Raw genomic sequence first — 16,648 nt, 5'->3', positions numbered from 1 at the left:
TTTTACTGATTTGCGCGAAAGTAAAATTATAATGTTAATGCAGGATTAACAAATTAATATAACCGAAAAAATTGCACTTTCTTAGGTTTAGACTCAAAGTCGATTTTCTTGTAAATTGTATGTTAATCACTTGAGCACTGTACCGCATAAGCCGAAAAACATCAATTTTACTAATTTGCGCGAAAGTAAAATTATATAGCTATTGCAGAATTTACATATTCATATAACCGAAAAAATTGTACTTTCTTAGTTTTAGACTTAAAGTCGATTTTCTTCTAAATTGTATGTTAATTGCGTGAGCACTGTACCGCATAAGCCGAAAAACATCAATTTTACTGATTAGCGCGAAAGTAAAATCATAATGTTATTGCAGGATTAACAAATTAATATTACCGAAAAAGTTGCACTTTCTTAGGTTTAGACTCAAAGTCGATTTTCTTGTAAATTGTATGTTAATCACTTGAGCACTGTACCGCATAAGCCGAAAAACATCAATTTTACTAATTTGCGCGAAAGTAAAATTATATAGCTATTGCAGAATTTACATATTCATATAACCGAAAAAATTGTACTTTCTTAGTTTTAGACTTAAAGTCGATTTTCTTCTAAATTGTATGTTAATTGCGTGAGCACTGTACCGCATAAGCCGAAAAACATCAATTTTACTGATTTGCGCGAAAGTAAAACTATAATGTTATTGCAGGATTAACAACTTAATATTACCGAAAAAGTTGCACTTTCTTAGGTTTAGACTCAAAGTCGATTTTCTTGTAAATTGTATGTTAATCACTTGAGCACTGTACCGCATAAGCCGAAAAACAACAATTTTACTAATTTGCGCGAAAGTAAAATTATATAGCTATTGCAGAATTGACATATTCATATAACCGAAAAAATTGCACTTTCTTTGCTTTATACTTAAAGTCGATTTTCTTGTAAATTGTATTTCAGTTGCGTGAGCACTGTAAACTATAATGTTATATCAGGATTAACAAATTAATATAAAAATAAGAAAAGAAAAAATTGAACTTTCTTAGATTTTTACTTAAAGCCGATTTTCTTATAAATTGTATGTTAATTACTTGAGCACTGTACCGCATAAGCCGAAAAACATCAATTTTACTTATTTGCGCGAAAGTAAAACTATAATGTTATTGCAGGATTAACAACTTAATATTACCGAAAAAGTTGCACTTTCTTAGGTTTAGACTCAAAGTCGATTTTCTTGTAAATTGTATGTTAATCACTTGAGCACTGTACCGCATAAGCCGAAAAACAACAATTTTACTGATTTGCGCGAAAGTAAAATTATAATGTTATTGCAGAATTTACATATTCATATAACCGAAAAAATTGTACTTTCTTAGTTTTAGACTTAAAGTCGATTTTCTTCTAAATTGTATGTTAATTGCGTGAGCACTGTACCGCATAAGCCGAAAAACATCAATTTTACTGATTTGCGCGAAAGTAAAATTATAATGTTAATGCAGGATTAACAAATTAATATAACCGAAAAAATTGCACTTTCTTAGGTTTAGACTCAAAGTCGATTTTCTTGTAAATTGTATGTTAATCACTTGAGCACTGTACCGCATAAGCCGAAAAACATCAATTTTACTGATTTGCGCGAAAGTAAAACTATAATGTTATTGCAGGATTAACAAATTAATATAACCGAAAAAATTGCACTTTCTTAGGTTTAGACTCAAAGTCGATTTTCTTGTAAATTGTATGTTAATCACTTGAGCACTGTACCGAATAAGTAGAAAAACATAAATTTTACTGATTTGCGCGAAAGTAAAACTATAATGTTATTGCAGGATTAACAACTTAATATTACCGAAAAAGTTGCACTTTATTAGGTTTAGACTCAAAGTCGATTTTCTTGTAAATTGTATGTTAATCACTTGAGCACTGTAAAGCATAAGCCGAAAAACAACAATTTTACTGATTTGCGCGAAGGTAAAATTATATAGCTACTGCAGAATTGACATATTCATATAAACGAAAAAATTGCAATTTCTTTCAATAGCTTTAGATTTAAAGTCGATTTTCTTGTAAATTGTATTTCAGTTGCGTGAGCACTGTACCGCTTAAGCCGAAAAACATGAATTTTACTGATTTGAGCGAAAGTCAAATCATATTGTTATTGCAGGATTAACAAATTAATATTACCGAAAAAGTTGCACTTTCTTAGGTTTAGACTCAAATTCGATTTTATTGTAAATTGTATGTTAATCACTTGAGCACTGTACCGCATAAGCCGAAAAACAACAATTTTACTAATTTGCGCGAAAGTAAAATTATATAGCTATTGCAGAATTGACATATTCATATAACCGAAAAAATTGCACTTTCTTAGGTTTAGACTCAAAGTCGATTTTCTTGTAAATTGTATGTTAATCACTTGAGCACTGTACCGCATAAGCCGAAAAACATCAATTTTACTGATTAGCGCGAAAGTAAAATCATAATGTTATTGCAGGATTAACAAATTAATATTACCGAAAAAGTTGCACTTTCTTAGGTTTAGACTCAAAGTCGATTTTCTTGTAAATTGTATGTCAATTACGGCAGCACTGTACTGCTTAAGCCGAAAAACATCAATATTACTGATTACCGCGAAAGTAAAATTATAATGTTATTGCAGAATTTACATATTCATATAACCGAAAAAATTGCACTTTCTTTGCTTTATACTTAAAGTCGATTTTCTTGTAAATTGTATTTCAGTTGCGTGAGCACTGTAAACTATAATGTTATGGCAGGATTAACAAATTAATATAAAAAAAAGAAAAGAAAAAATTGAACTTTCTTAGATTTTTACTTAAATTATCAAATTATATTGCTATTGCAGAATTTACATATTCATATAACCGAGAATATTGTACTTTCTTAGGTTTAGACTCAAAGTCGATTATCTTGTAAATTGTATGTCAATTGCGGCAGCACTATACTGCTTAAGCCGAAAAACATCAATATTACTGATTACCGCGAAAGTAAAATTATAATGTTATTGCAGAATTTACATATTCATATAACCGAAAAAAATGTACTTTCTCAGTTTTAGACTTAAACTCGATTTTCTTCTAAATTGTATGTCAATTGCGTGAGCACTGTACTGCTAAAACCGAAAAACATGAATTTTGCTGATTTGAGCGAAAGTCAAATTATATTGTTATTGCAGAATTGACATATTCATATAACCGAAAAAATTGCACTTTCTTAGTTTTGGACTTAAAGTCGATTTTCTTGTAAATTGTATGTCAGTTGCGTGAGCACTGTACTGCTTAAGCCGAAAAACATGAATTTTACTGATTTGCGCGAAGGTAAAATTATATTGCTATTGCAGAATTTACATATTCATATAACCGAGAAAATTGTACTTTCTTAGTTTTAGACTTAAAGTCGATTTTCTTCTAAATTGTATGTTAATTGTGTGAGCACTGTACCGCATAAGCCGAAAAACATCAATTTTATTGATTTGCGCGAAAGTAAAATTATAATGTTATTGCAGAATTTACATATTCATATAACCGAAAAAATTGTACTTTCTTAGTTTTAGACTTAAACTCGATTTTCTTCTAAATTGTATGTCAATTGCGTGAGCACTGTACTGCTAAAACCGAAAAACATGAATTTTGCTGATTTGAGCGAAAGTCAAATTATATTGTTATTGCAGAATTGACATATTCATATAACCGAAAAAATTGCACTTTCTTAGTTTTGGACTTAAAGTCGATTTTCTTGTAAATTGTATGTCAGTTGCGTGAGCACTGTACTGCTTAAGCCGAAAAACATCAATATTACTGATTTGCGCGAAAGTCAAATTATATTGTTATTGCAGAATTGACATATTCATATAACCGAAAAAATTGCACTTTCTTAGATTTGGACTTAAAGTCGATTTTTTTGTAAATTGTATGTTAATTGCGTGAGCACTGTACCGCATAAGCCGAAAAACATCAATTTTACTGATTTGCGCGAAAGTAAAATTATAATGTTAATGCAGGATTAACAAATTAATATAACCGAAAAAATTGTACTTTCTTAGGTTTAGACTCAAAGTCGATTTTCTTGTAAATTGTATGTTAATCACTTGAGCACTGTACCGCATAAGCCGAAAAACATCAATTTTACTGATTTGCGCGAAAGTAAAACTATAATGTTATTGCAGGATTAACAACTTAATATTACCGAAAAAGTTGCACTTTCTTAGGTTTAGACTCAAAGTCGATTTTCTTGTAAATTGTATGTTAATCACTTGAGCACTGTACCGCATAAGCCGAAAAACAACAATTTTACTAATTTGCGCGAAAGTAAAATTATATAGCTATTGCAGAATTGACATATTCATATAACCGAAAAAATTGCACTTTCTTAGCTTTAGACTTAAAGTCGATTTTCTTGTAAATTGTATTTCAGTTGCGCGAGCACTGTAAACTATAATGTTATGGCAGGATTAACAAATTAATATAAAAAAAAGAAAAGAAAAAATTGAACTTTCTTAGATTTTTACTTAAAGCCGATTTTCGTGTAAATTTTATGTTAATTAGTTGAGCACTGTTCCGCATAAGCCGAAAAACATCAATTTTACTGATTTGCGCGAAAGTCAAATTATATTGTTATTGCAGAATTTACATATTCATATAACCGAAAAAATTGCACTTTCTTAGGTTTAGACTTAAAGTCGATTTTTTTGTAAATTGTATGTTAATTGCGTGAGCACTGTACCGCATAAGCCGAAAAACATCAATTTTACTGATTTGCGCGAAAGTAAAATTATAATGTTAATGCAGGATTAACAAATTAATATAACCGAAAAAATTGTACTTTCTTAGGTTTAGACTCAAAGTCGATTTTCTTGTAAATTGTATGTTAATCACTTGAGCACTGTACCGCATAAGCCGAAAAACATCAATTTTACTGATTTGCGCGAAAGTAAAACTATAATGTTATTGCAGGATTAACAACTTAATATTACCGAAAAAGTTGCACTTTCTTAGGTTTAGACTCAAAGTCGATTTTCTTGTAAATTGTATGTTAATCACTTGAGCACTGTACCGCATAAGCCGAAAAACAACAATTTTACTAATTTGCGCGAAAGTAAAATTATATAGCTATATCAGAATTGACATATTCATATAACCGAAAAAATTGCACTTTCTTTGCTTTATACTTAAAGTCGATTTTCTTGTAAATTGTATTTCAGTTGCGTGAGCACTGTAAACTATAATGTTATGGCAGGATTAACAAATTAATATAAAAATAAGAAAAGAAAAAATTGAACTTTCTTAGATTTTTACTTAAAGCCGATTTTCTTATAAATTGTATGTTAATTACTTGAGCACTGTACCGCATAAGCCGAAAAACATCAATTTTACTTATTTGCGCGAAAGTAAAACTATAATGTTATTGCAGGATTAACAACTTAATATTACCGAAAAAGTTGCACTTTCTTAGGTTTAGACTCAAAGTCGATTTTCTTGTAAATTGTATGTTAATCACTTGAGCACTGTACCGCATAAGCCGAAAAACAACAATTTTACTGATTTGCGCGAAAGTAAAATTATAATGTTATTGCAGAATTTACATATTCATATAACCGAAAAAATTGTACTTTCTTAGTTTTAGACTTAAAGTCGATTTTCTTCTAAATTGTATGTTAATTGCGTGAGCACTGTACCGCATAAGCCGAAAAACATCAATTTTACTGATTTGCGCGAAAGTAAAATTATAATGTTAATGCAGGATTAACAAATTAATATAACCGAAAAAATTGCACTTTCTTAGGTTTAGACTCAAAGTCGATTTTCTTGTAAATTGTATGTTAATCACTTGAGCACTGTACCGAATAAGTAGAAAAACATAAATTTTACTGATTTGCGCGAAAGTAAAACTATAATGTTATTGCAGGATTAACAACTTAATATTACCGAAAAAGTTGCACTTTATTAGGTTTAGACTCAAAGTCGATTTTCTTGTAAATTGTATGTTAATCACTTGAGCACTGTAAAGCATAAGCCGAAAAACAACAATTTTACTGCTTTGCGCGAAAGTAAAATTATATAGCTACTGCAGAATTGACATATTCATATAAACGAAAAAATTGCAATTTCTTACAATAGCTTTAGATTTAAAGTCGATTTTCTTGTAAATTGTATTTCAGTTGCGTGAGCACTGTACCGCTTAAGCCGAAAAACATGAATTTTACTGATTTGAGCGAAAGTCAAATCATATTGTTATTGCAGGATTAACAAATTAATATTACCGAAAAAGTTGCACTTTCTTAGGTTTAGACTCAAAGTCGATTTTATTGTAAATTGTATGTTAATCACTTGAGCACTGTACCGCATAAGCCGAAAAACAACAATTTTACTAATTTGCGCGAAAGTAAAATTATATAGCTATTGCAGAATTGACATATTCATATAACCGAAAAAATTGCACTTTCTTAGGTTTAGACTCAAAGTCGATTTTCTTCTAAATTGTATGTTAATTGCGTGAGCACTGTACCGCATAAGCCGAAAAACATCAATTTTACTGATTTGCGCGAAAGTAAAATTATAATGTTAATGCAGGATTAACAAATTAATATAACCGAAAAAATTGCACTTTCTTAGGTTTAGACTCAAAGTCGATTTTCTTGTAAATTGTATGTTAATCACTTGAGCACTGTACCGCATAAGCCGAAAAACATTAATTTTACTGATTAGCGCGAAAGTAAAATCATAATGTTATTGCAGGATTAACAAATTAATATTACCGAAAAAGTTGCACTTTCTTAGGTTTAGACTCAAAGTCGATTTTCTTGTAAATTGTATGTCAATTACGGCAGCACTGTACTGCTTAAGCCGAAAAACATCAATATTACTGATTACCGCGAAAGTAAAATTATAATGTTATTGCAGAATTTACCTATTCATATAACCGAAAAAATTGCACTTTCTTTGCTTTATACTTAAAGTCGATTTTCTTGTAAATTGTATTTCAGTTGCGTGAGCACTGTAAACTATAATGTTATGGCAGGATTAACAAATTAATATAAAAAAAAGAAAAGAAAAAATTGAACTTTCTTAGATTTTTACTTAAATTATCAAATTATATTGCTATTGCAGAATTTACATATTCATATAACCGAGAATATTGTACTTTCTAAGGTTTAGACTCAAAGTCGATTATCTTGTAAATTGTATGTCAATTGCGGCAGCACTATACTGCTTAAGCCGAAAAACATCAATATTACTGATTACCGCGAAAGTAAAATTATAATGTTATTGCAGAATTTACATATTCATATAACCGAAAAAAATGTACTTTCTTAGTTTTAGACTTAAACTCGATTTTCTTCTAAATTGTATGTCAATTGCGTGAGCACTGTACTGCTAAAACCGAAAAACATGAATTTTGCTGATTTGAGCGAAAGTCAAATTATATTGTTATTGCAGAATTGACATATTCATATAACCGAAAAAATTGCACTTTCTTAGTTTTGGACTTAAAGTCGATTTTCTTGTAAATTGTATGTCAGTTGCGTGAGCACTGTACTGCTTAAGCCGAAAAACATGAATTTTACTGATTTGCGCGAAGGTAAAATTATATTGCTATTGCAGAATTTACATATTCATATAACCGAGAAAATTGTACTTTCTTAGTTTTAGACTTAAAGTCGATTTTCTTCTAAATTGTATGTTAATTGTGTGAGCACTGTACCGCATAAGCCGAAAAATATCAATTTTATTGATTTGCGCGAAAGTAAAATTATAATGTTATTGCAGAATTTACATATTCATATAACCGAAAAAATTGTACTTTCTTAGTTTTAGACTTAAACTCGATTTTCTTCTAAATTGTATGTCAATTGCGTGAGCACTGTACCGCATAAGCCGAAAAACATCAATTTTACTGATTTGCGCGAAAGTAAAATTATAATGTTAATGCAGGATTAACAAATTAATATAACCGAAAAAATTGCACTTTCTTAAGTTTAGACTCAAAGTCGATTTTCTTGTAAATTGTATGTTAATCACTTGAGCACTGTACCGCATAAGCCGAAAAACATCAATTTTATTGATTTGCGCGAAAGTAAAATTATAATGTTATTGCAGAATTTACATATTCATATAACCGAAAAAATTGTACTTTCTTAGTTTTAGACTTAAAGTCGATTTTCTTGTAAATTGTATTTCAGTTGCGGCAGCACTATACTGCTTAAGCCGAAAAACATCAATATTACTGATTACCGCGAAAGTAAAATTATAATGTTATTGCAGAATTTACATATTCATATAACCGAAAAAAATGTACTTTCTTAGTTTTAGACTTAAACTCGATTTTCTTCTAAATTGTATGTCAATTGCGTGAGCACTGTACTGCTAAAACCGAAAAACATGAATTTTGCTGATTTGAGCGAAAGTCAAATTATATTGTTATTGCAGAATTGACATATTCATATAACCGAAAAAATTGCACTTTCTTAGTTTTGGACTTAAAGTCGATTTTCTTGTAAATTGTATGTCAATTGCGGCAGCACTATACTGCTTAAGCCGAAAAACATCAATATTACTGATTACCGCGAAAGTAAAATTATAATGTTATTGCAGAATTTACATATTCATATAACCGAAAAAAATGTACTTTCTTAGTTTTAGACTTAAACTCGATTTTCTTGTAAATTGTATGTTAATCACTTGAGCACTGTACCGCATAAGCCGAAAAACATTAATTTTACTGATTAGCGCGAAAGTAAAATCATAATGTTATTGCAGGATTAACAAATTAATATTACCGAAAAAGTTGCACTTTCTTAGGTTTAGACTCAAAGTCGATTTTCTTGTAAATTGTATGTCAATTACGGCAGCACTGTACTGCTTAAGCCGAAAAACATCAATATTACTGATTACCGCGAAAGTAAAATTATAATGTTATTGCAGAATTTACCTATTCATATAACCGAAAAAATTGCACTTTCTTTGCTTTATACTTAAAGTCGATTTTCTTGTAAATTGTATTTCAGTTGCGTGAGCACTGTAAACTATAATGTTATGGCAGGATTAACAAATTAATATAAAAAAAAAGAAAAGAAAAAATTGAACTTTCTTAGATTTTTACTTAAATTATCAAATTATATTGCTATTGCAGAATTTACATATTCATATAACCGAGAATATTGTACTTTCTAAGGTTTAGACTCAAAGTCGATTATCTTGTAAATTGTATGTCAATTGCGGCAGCACTATACTGCTTAAGCCGAAAAACATCAATATTACTGATTACCGCGAAAGTAAAATTATAATGTTATTGCAGAATTTACATATTCATATAACCGAAAAAAATGTACTTTCTTAGTTTTAGACTTAAACTCGATTTTCTTCTAAATTGTATGTCAATTGCGTGAGCACTGTACTGCTAAAACCGAAAAACATGAATTTTGCTGATTTGAGCGAAAGTCAAATTATATTGTTATTGCAGAATTGACATATTCATATAACCGAAAAAATTGCACTTTCTTAGTTTTGGACTTAAAGTCGATTTTCTTGTAAATTGTATGTCAGTTGCGTGAGCACTGTACTGCTTAAGCCGAAAAACATGAATTTTACTGATTTGCGCGAAGGTAAAATTATATTGCTATTGCAGAATTTACATATTCATATAACCGAGAAAATTGTACTTTCTTAGTTTTAGACTTAAAGTCGATTTTCTTCTAAATTGTATGTTAATTGTGTGAGCACTGTACCGCATAAGCCGAAAAATATCAATTTTATTGATTTGCGCGAAAGTAAAATTATAATGTTATTGCAGAATTTACATATTCATATAACCGAAAAAATTGTACTTTCTTAGTTTTAGACTTAAACTCGATTTTCTTCTAAATTGTATGTCAATTGCGTGAGCACTGTACCGCATAAGCCGAAAAACATCAATTTTACTGATTTGCGCGAAAGTAAAATTATAATGTTAATGCAGGATTAACAAATTAATATAACCGAAAAAATTGCACTTTCTTAAGTTTAGACTCAAAGTCGATTTTCTTGTAAATTGTATGTTAATCACTTGAGCACTGTACCGCATAAGCCGAAAAACATCAATTTTATTGATTTGCGCGAAAGTAAAATTATAATGTTATTGCAGAATTTACATATTCATATAACCGAAAAAATTGTACTTTCTTAGTTTTAGACTTAAACTCGATTTTCTTCTAAATTGTATGTCAATTGCGTGAGCACTGTACCGCATAAGCCGAAAAACATCAATTTTACTGATTTGCGCGAAAGTAAAATTATAATGTTAATGCAGGATTAACAAATTAATATAACCGAAAAAATTGCACTTTCTTAAGTTTAGACTCAAAGTCGATTTTCTTGTAAATTGTATGTTAATCACTTGAGCACTGTACCGCATAAGCCGAAAAACATCAATTTTACTGATTTGCGCGAAAGTAAAACTATAATGTTATTGCAGGATTAACAAATTAATATAACCGAAAAAATTGCACTTTCTTAGGTTTAGACTCAAAGTCGATTTTCTTGTAAATTGTATGTTAATCACTTGAGCACTGTACCGAATAAGTAGAAAAACATAAATTTTACTGATTTGCGCGAAAGTAAAACTATAATGTTATTGCAGGATTAACAACTTAATATTACCGAAAAAGTTGCACTTTATTAGGTTTAGACTCAAAGTCGATTTTCTTGTAAATTGTATGTTAATCACTTGAGCACTGTAAAGCATAAGCCGAAAAACAACAATTTTACTGATTTGCGCGAAAGTAAAATTATATAGCTACTGCAGAATTGACATATTCATATAAACGAAAAAATTGCAATTTCTTACAATAGCTTTAGATTTAAAGTCGATTTTCTTGTAAATTGTATTTCAGTTGCGTGAGCACTGTACCGCTTAAGCCGAAAAACATGAATTTTACTGATTTGAGCGAAAGTCAAATCATATTGTTATTGCAGGATTAACAAATTAATATTACCGAAAAAGTTGCACTTTCTTAGGTTTAGACTCAAAGTCGATTTTATTGTAAATTGTATGTTAATCACTTGAGCACTGTACCGCATAAGCCGAAAAACAACAATTTTACTAATTTGCGCGAAAGTAAAATTATATAGCTATTGCAGAATTGACATATTCTTATAACCGAAAAAATTGCACTTTCTTAGGTTTAGACTCAAAGTCGATTTTCTTCTAAATTGTATGTTAATTGCGTGAGCACTGTACCGCATAAGCCGAAAAACATCAATTTTACTGATTTGCGCGTAAGTAAAATTATATAAACATTATAATGCAGGATTAACAAATTAATATAACCGAAAAAATTGCACTTTCTTAGGTTTAGACTCAAAGTCGATTTTCTTGTAAATTGTATGTTAATCACTTGAGCACTGTACCGCATAAGCCGAAAAACATCAATTTTACTGATTTGCGCGAAAGTAAAATCATAATGTTATTGCAGGATTAACAAATTAATATTACCGAAAAAGTTGCACTTTCTTAGGTTTAGACTCAAAGTCGATTTTCTTGTAAATTGTATGTTAATCACTTGAGCACTGTACCGCATAAGCCGAAAAACAACAATTTTACTAATTTGCGCGAAAGTAAAATTATATAGCTATTGCAGGATTAACAAATTAATATTACCGAAAAAGTTGCACTTTCTTAGGTTTAGATTCAAAGTCGATTTTCTTGTAAATTGTATGTCAATTACGGCAGCACTGTACTGCTTAAGCCGAAAAACATCAATATTACTGATTACCGCGAAAGTAAAATTATAATGTTATTGCAGAATTTACATATTCATATAACCGAAAAAATTGCACTTTCTTTGCTTTATACTTAAAGTCGATTTTCTTGTAAATTGTATTTCAGTTGCGTGAGCACTGTAAACTATAATGTTATGGCAGGATTAACAAATTAATATAAAAAAAAGAAAAGAAAAAATTGAACTTTCTTAGATTTTTACTTAAATTATCAAATTATATTGCTATTGCAGAATTTACATATTCATATAACCGAGAATATTGTACTTTCTTAGGTTTAGACTCAAAGTCGATTATCTTGTAAATTGTATGTCAATTGCGGCAGCACTATACTGCTTAAGCCGAAAAACATCAATATTACTGATTACCGCGAAAGTAAAATTATAATGTTATTGCAGAATTTAAATATTCATATAACCGAAAAAAATGTACTTTCTTAGTTTTAGATTTAAACTCGATTTTCTTCTAAATTGTATGTCAATTGCGTGAGCACTGTACTGCTAAAACCGAAAAACATGAATTTTGCTGATTTGAGCGAAAGTCAAATTATATTGTTATTGCAGAATTGACATATTCATATAACCGAAAAAATTGCACTTTCTTAGTTTTGGACTTAAAGTCGATTTTCTTGTAAATTGTATGTCAGTTGCGTGAGCACTGTACTGCTTAAGCCGAAAAACATGAATTTTACTGATTTGCGCGAAGGTAAAATTATATTGCTATTGCAGAATTTACATATTCATATAACCGAGAAAATTGTACTTTCTTAGTTTTAGACTTAAAGTCGATTTTCTTCTAAATTGTATGTTAATTGTGTGAGCACTGTACCGCATAAGCCGAAAAACATCAATTTTATTGAATTGCGCGAAAGTAAAATTATAATGTTATTGCAGAATTTACATATTCATATAACCGAAAAAATTGTACTTTCTTAGTTTTAGACTTAAACTCGATTTTCTTCTAAATTGTATGTCAATTGCGTGAGCACTGTACTGCTAAAACCGAAAAACATGAATTTTGCTGATTTGAGCGAAAGTCAAATTATATTGTTATTGCAGAATTGACATATTCATATAACCGAAAAAATTGCACTTTCTTAGTTTTGGACTTAAAGTCGATTTTCTTGTAAATTGTATGTCATTGTATTTGCGCGAAAGTAAAATTATATTGTTATTGCAGAATTGACATATTCATATAACCGAAAAAATTGCACTTTCTTAGATTTGGACTTAAAGTCGATTTTCTTGTAAAATGTATGTCAGTTGCGTGAGCACTGTACTGTTTAAGCCGAAAAACATCAATTTTACTGATTTGCGCGAAAGTAAAACTCTAATGTTATGGCAGGATTAACAAATTAATATAAAAAAAAGAAAAGAAAAAATTTAACTTTCTTAGATTTTTACTTAAAGCCGATTTTCTTGTAAATTGAATGTTAATTACTTGAGCACTGTACTGCTTAAGCCGAAAAACATGAATTTTACTGATTTGCGCGAAAGTAAAATTATATTGCTATTGCAGAATTGACAAATTAATATAACCGAAAAAATTGCACTTTCTTAGGTTTAGTCTCAAAGTCGATTTTCTTGTAAATTGTATGTTAATCACTTGAGCACTGTACCGCATAAGCCGAAAAACATCAATTTTACTGATTTGTGCGGCAGCACTTAAAGTCGATTTTCTTGTAAATTGAGTTGCGTGAGCACTGTACCGCTTAAGCCGAAAAACATGAATTTTACTGATTTGCGCGAAAGTAAAATTATAATGTTAATGCAGGATTAACAAATTAATATGACCGAAAAAATTGCACTTTCTTAGGTTAAGACTCAAAGTCGATTTTTTTGTAAATTGTATGTTAATCACTTGAGCACTGTACCGCATAAGCCGAAAAACATCAATTTTACTGATTTGTGCGGCAGCACTTAAAGTCGATTTTCTTGTAAATTGAGTTGCGTGAGCACTGTACCGCTTAAGCCGAAAAACAGTAATTTTACTGATTTGCGTGAAAGTAAAACTATAATGTTATTGCAGGATTAACAACTTAATATTGCCGAAAAAGTTGCACTTTCTTAGGTTTAGACTCAAAGTCGATTTTCTTGTAAATTGTATGTCAATGGCGGCAGCACTGTGCTTCTTAAGCCGAAAAACATCAATATTACTGATTTGCGCGAAAGTAAAACTATAATGTTATTGCAGAATTTACATATTCATATAACCGAGAAAATTGTACTTTCTTAGTTTTAGACTTAAAGTCGATTTTCTTGTAAATTGTATGTCAATTGCGTGAGCACTGTACTGCTTAAACTGAAAAACATGAATTTTACTGATTTGAGCGAAAGTCAAATTATATTTTTATTGCAGAATTGACATATTCATATAACCGAAAAAATTGCACTTTCTTAGTTTTAGACTTAAAGTCGATTTTCTTGTAAATTGTATTTCAGTTGCGTGAGCACTGTACCGCTTAAGCCGAAAAACATTTTACTGATTTGAGCGAAATTAAAATTATATTGTTATTGCAGGATTAACAAATTAATATTACCGAAAAAGTTACCCTTTCTTAGGTTTAGACTCAAATTATCTTGTAAATTGTATGTCAATTGCGGCAGCACTGTACTGCTTAAGCCGAAAAACATCAATATTACTGATTTGCGCGAAAGTAAAATTATAATGTTATTGCAGAATTTACATATTCATATAACCGAAAAAATTGTACTTTCTTAGTTTTAGACTTAAAGTCGATTTTCTTCTAAATTGTATGTTAATTGCGTGAGCACTGTACCGCATAAGCCGAAAAACATCAATTTTACTGATTTGCGCGAAAGTAAAATTATAATGTTAATGCAGGATTAACAAATTAATATGACCGAAAAAATTGCACTTTCTTAGGTTAAGACTCAAAGTCGATTTTCTTGTAAATTGTATGTTAATCACTTGAGCACTGTACCGCATAAGACGAAAAACAACAATTTTACTGATTTGCGCGAAAGTAAAATTATATAGCTACTGCAGAATTGACATATTCATATAAGAGAAAAAATTGCAATTTCTTACAATAGCTTTAGATTTAAAGTCGATTTTCTTGTAAATTGTATTTCAGTTCCGTGAGCACTGTACCGCTTAAGCCGAAAAACATGAATTTTACTGATGTGAGCGAAAGCCAAATTATATTGTTATTGCAGGATTAACAAATTAATATTACCGAAAAAGTTGCACTTTCTTAGGTTTAGACTCAAAGTCGATTTTCTTGTAAATTGTATGTTAATCACTTGAGCACTGTACCGCATAAGACGAAAAACAACAATTTTACTGATTTGCGCGAAAGTAAAATTATATAGCTACTGCAGAATTGACATATTCATATAACCGAAAAAATTGAAATTTCTTACAATAGCTTTAGATTTAAAGTCGATTTTCTTGTAAATTGTATTTCAGTTGCGTGAGCACTGTACCGCTTAAGCCGAAAAACATGAATTTTACTGATGTGAGCGAAAGCCAAATTATATTGTTATTGCAGGATTAACAAATTAATATTACCGAAAAAGTTGCACTTTCTTAGGTTTAGACTCAAAGTCGATTTTCTTGTAAATTGTATGTTAATCACTTGAGCACTGTACCGCATAAGACGAAAAACAACAATTTTACTGATTTGCGCGAAAGTAAAATTATATAGCTACTGCAGAATTGACATATTCATATAACCGAAAAAATTGAAATTTCTTACAATAGCTTTAGATTTAAAGTCGATTTTCTTGTAAATTGTATTTCAGTTGCGTGAGCACTGTACCGCTTAAGCCGAAAAACCTGAATTTTACTGATTTGAGCAAAAGTCAAATTATATTGTTATTGCAGGATTAACAAATTAATATTACCGAAAAAGTTGCACTTTCTTAGGTTTAGACTTAAAGTCGATTTTCTTCTAAATTGTATGTTAATTCCGTGAGCACTGTACCGCATAACCCGAAAAACATCAATTTTACTGATTTGCGCGAAAGTAAAATTATAATGTTAATGCAGGATTAACAAATTAATATAACCGAAAAAATTGCACTTTCTTAGGTTTAGACTCAAAGTCGATTTTCTTGTAAATTGTATGTTAATCACTTGAGCACTGTACCGCATAAGCCGAAAAACATCAATTTTACTGATTTGCGCGTAAGTAAAATTATATTGCTATTGCAGAAATGACAAATTAATATAACCGAAAAAATTGCACTTTCTTAGGTTTAGACTTAAAGTCGATTTTCTTCTAAATTGTATGTTAATTGCGTGAGCACTGTACCGCATAACCCGAAAAACATCAATTTTACTGATTTGCGCGAAAGTAAAATTATAATGTTAATGCAGGATTAACAAATTAATATAACCGAAAAAATTGCACTTTCTTAGGTTTAGACTCAAAGTCGATTTTCTTGTAAATTGTATGTTAATCACTTGAGCACTGTACCGCATAAGCCGAAGAACATCAATTTTATTGATTTGCGCGTAAGTAAAATTATATTGCTATTGCAGAAATGACAAATTAATATAACCGAAAAAATTGCACTTTCTTAGGTTTAGACTTAAAGTCGATTTTCTTCTAAATTGTATGTTAATTGCGTGAGCACTGTACCGCATAACCCGAAAAACATCAATTTTACTGATTTGCGCGAAAGTAAAATTATAATGTTAATGCAGGATTAACAAATTAATATAACCGAAAAAATTGCACTTTCTTAGGTTTAGACTCAAAGTCGATTTTCTTGTAAATTGTATGTTAATCACTTGAGCACTGTACCGCATAAGCCGAAAAACATCAATTTTACTGATTTGCGCGTAAGTAAAATTATATTGCTATTGCAGAAATGACAAATTAATATAACCGAAAAAATTGCACTTTCTTAGGT

This window comes from Bactrocera oleae, chromosome X, assembly GCF_042242935.1.
Source record: "Bactrocera oleae isolate idBacOlea1 chromosome X, idBacOlea1, whole genome shotgun sequence".
Classification (NCBI taxonomy): Eukaryota; Metazoa; Arthropoda; class Insecta; order Diptera; family Tephritidae; genus Bactrocera; species Bactrocera oleae.
The sequence above is the reverse complement of the archived record's forward strand: the minus strand, read 5'-3'. Positions refer to the sequence as shown.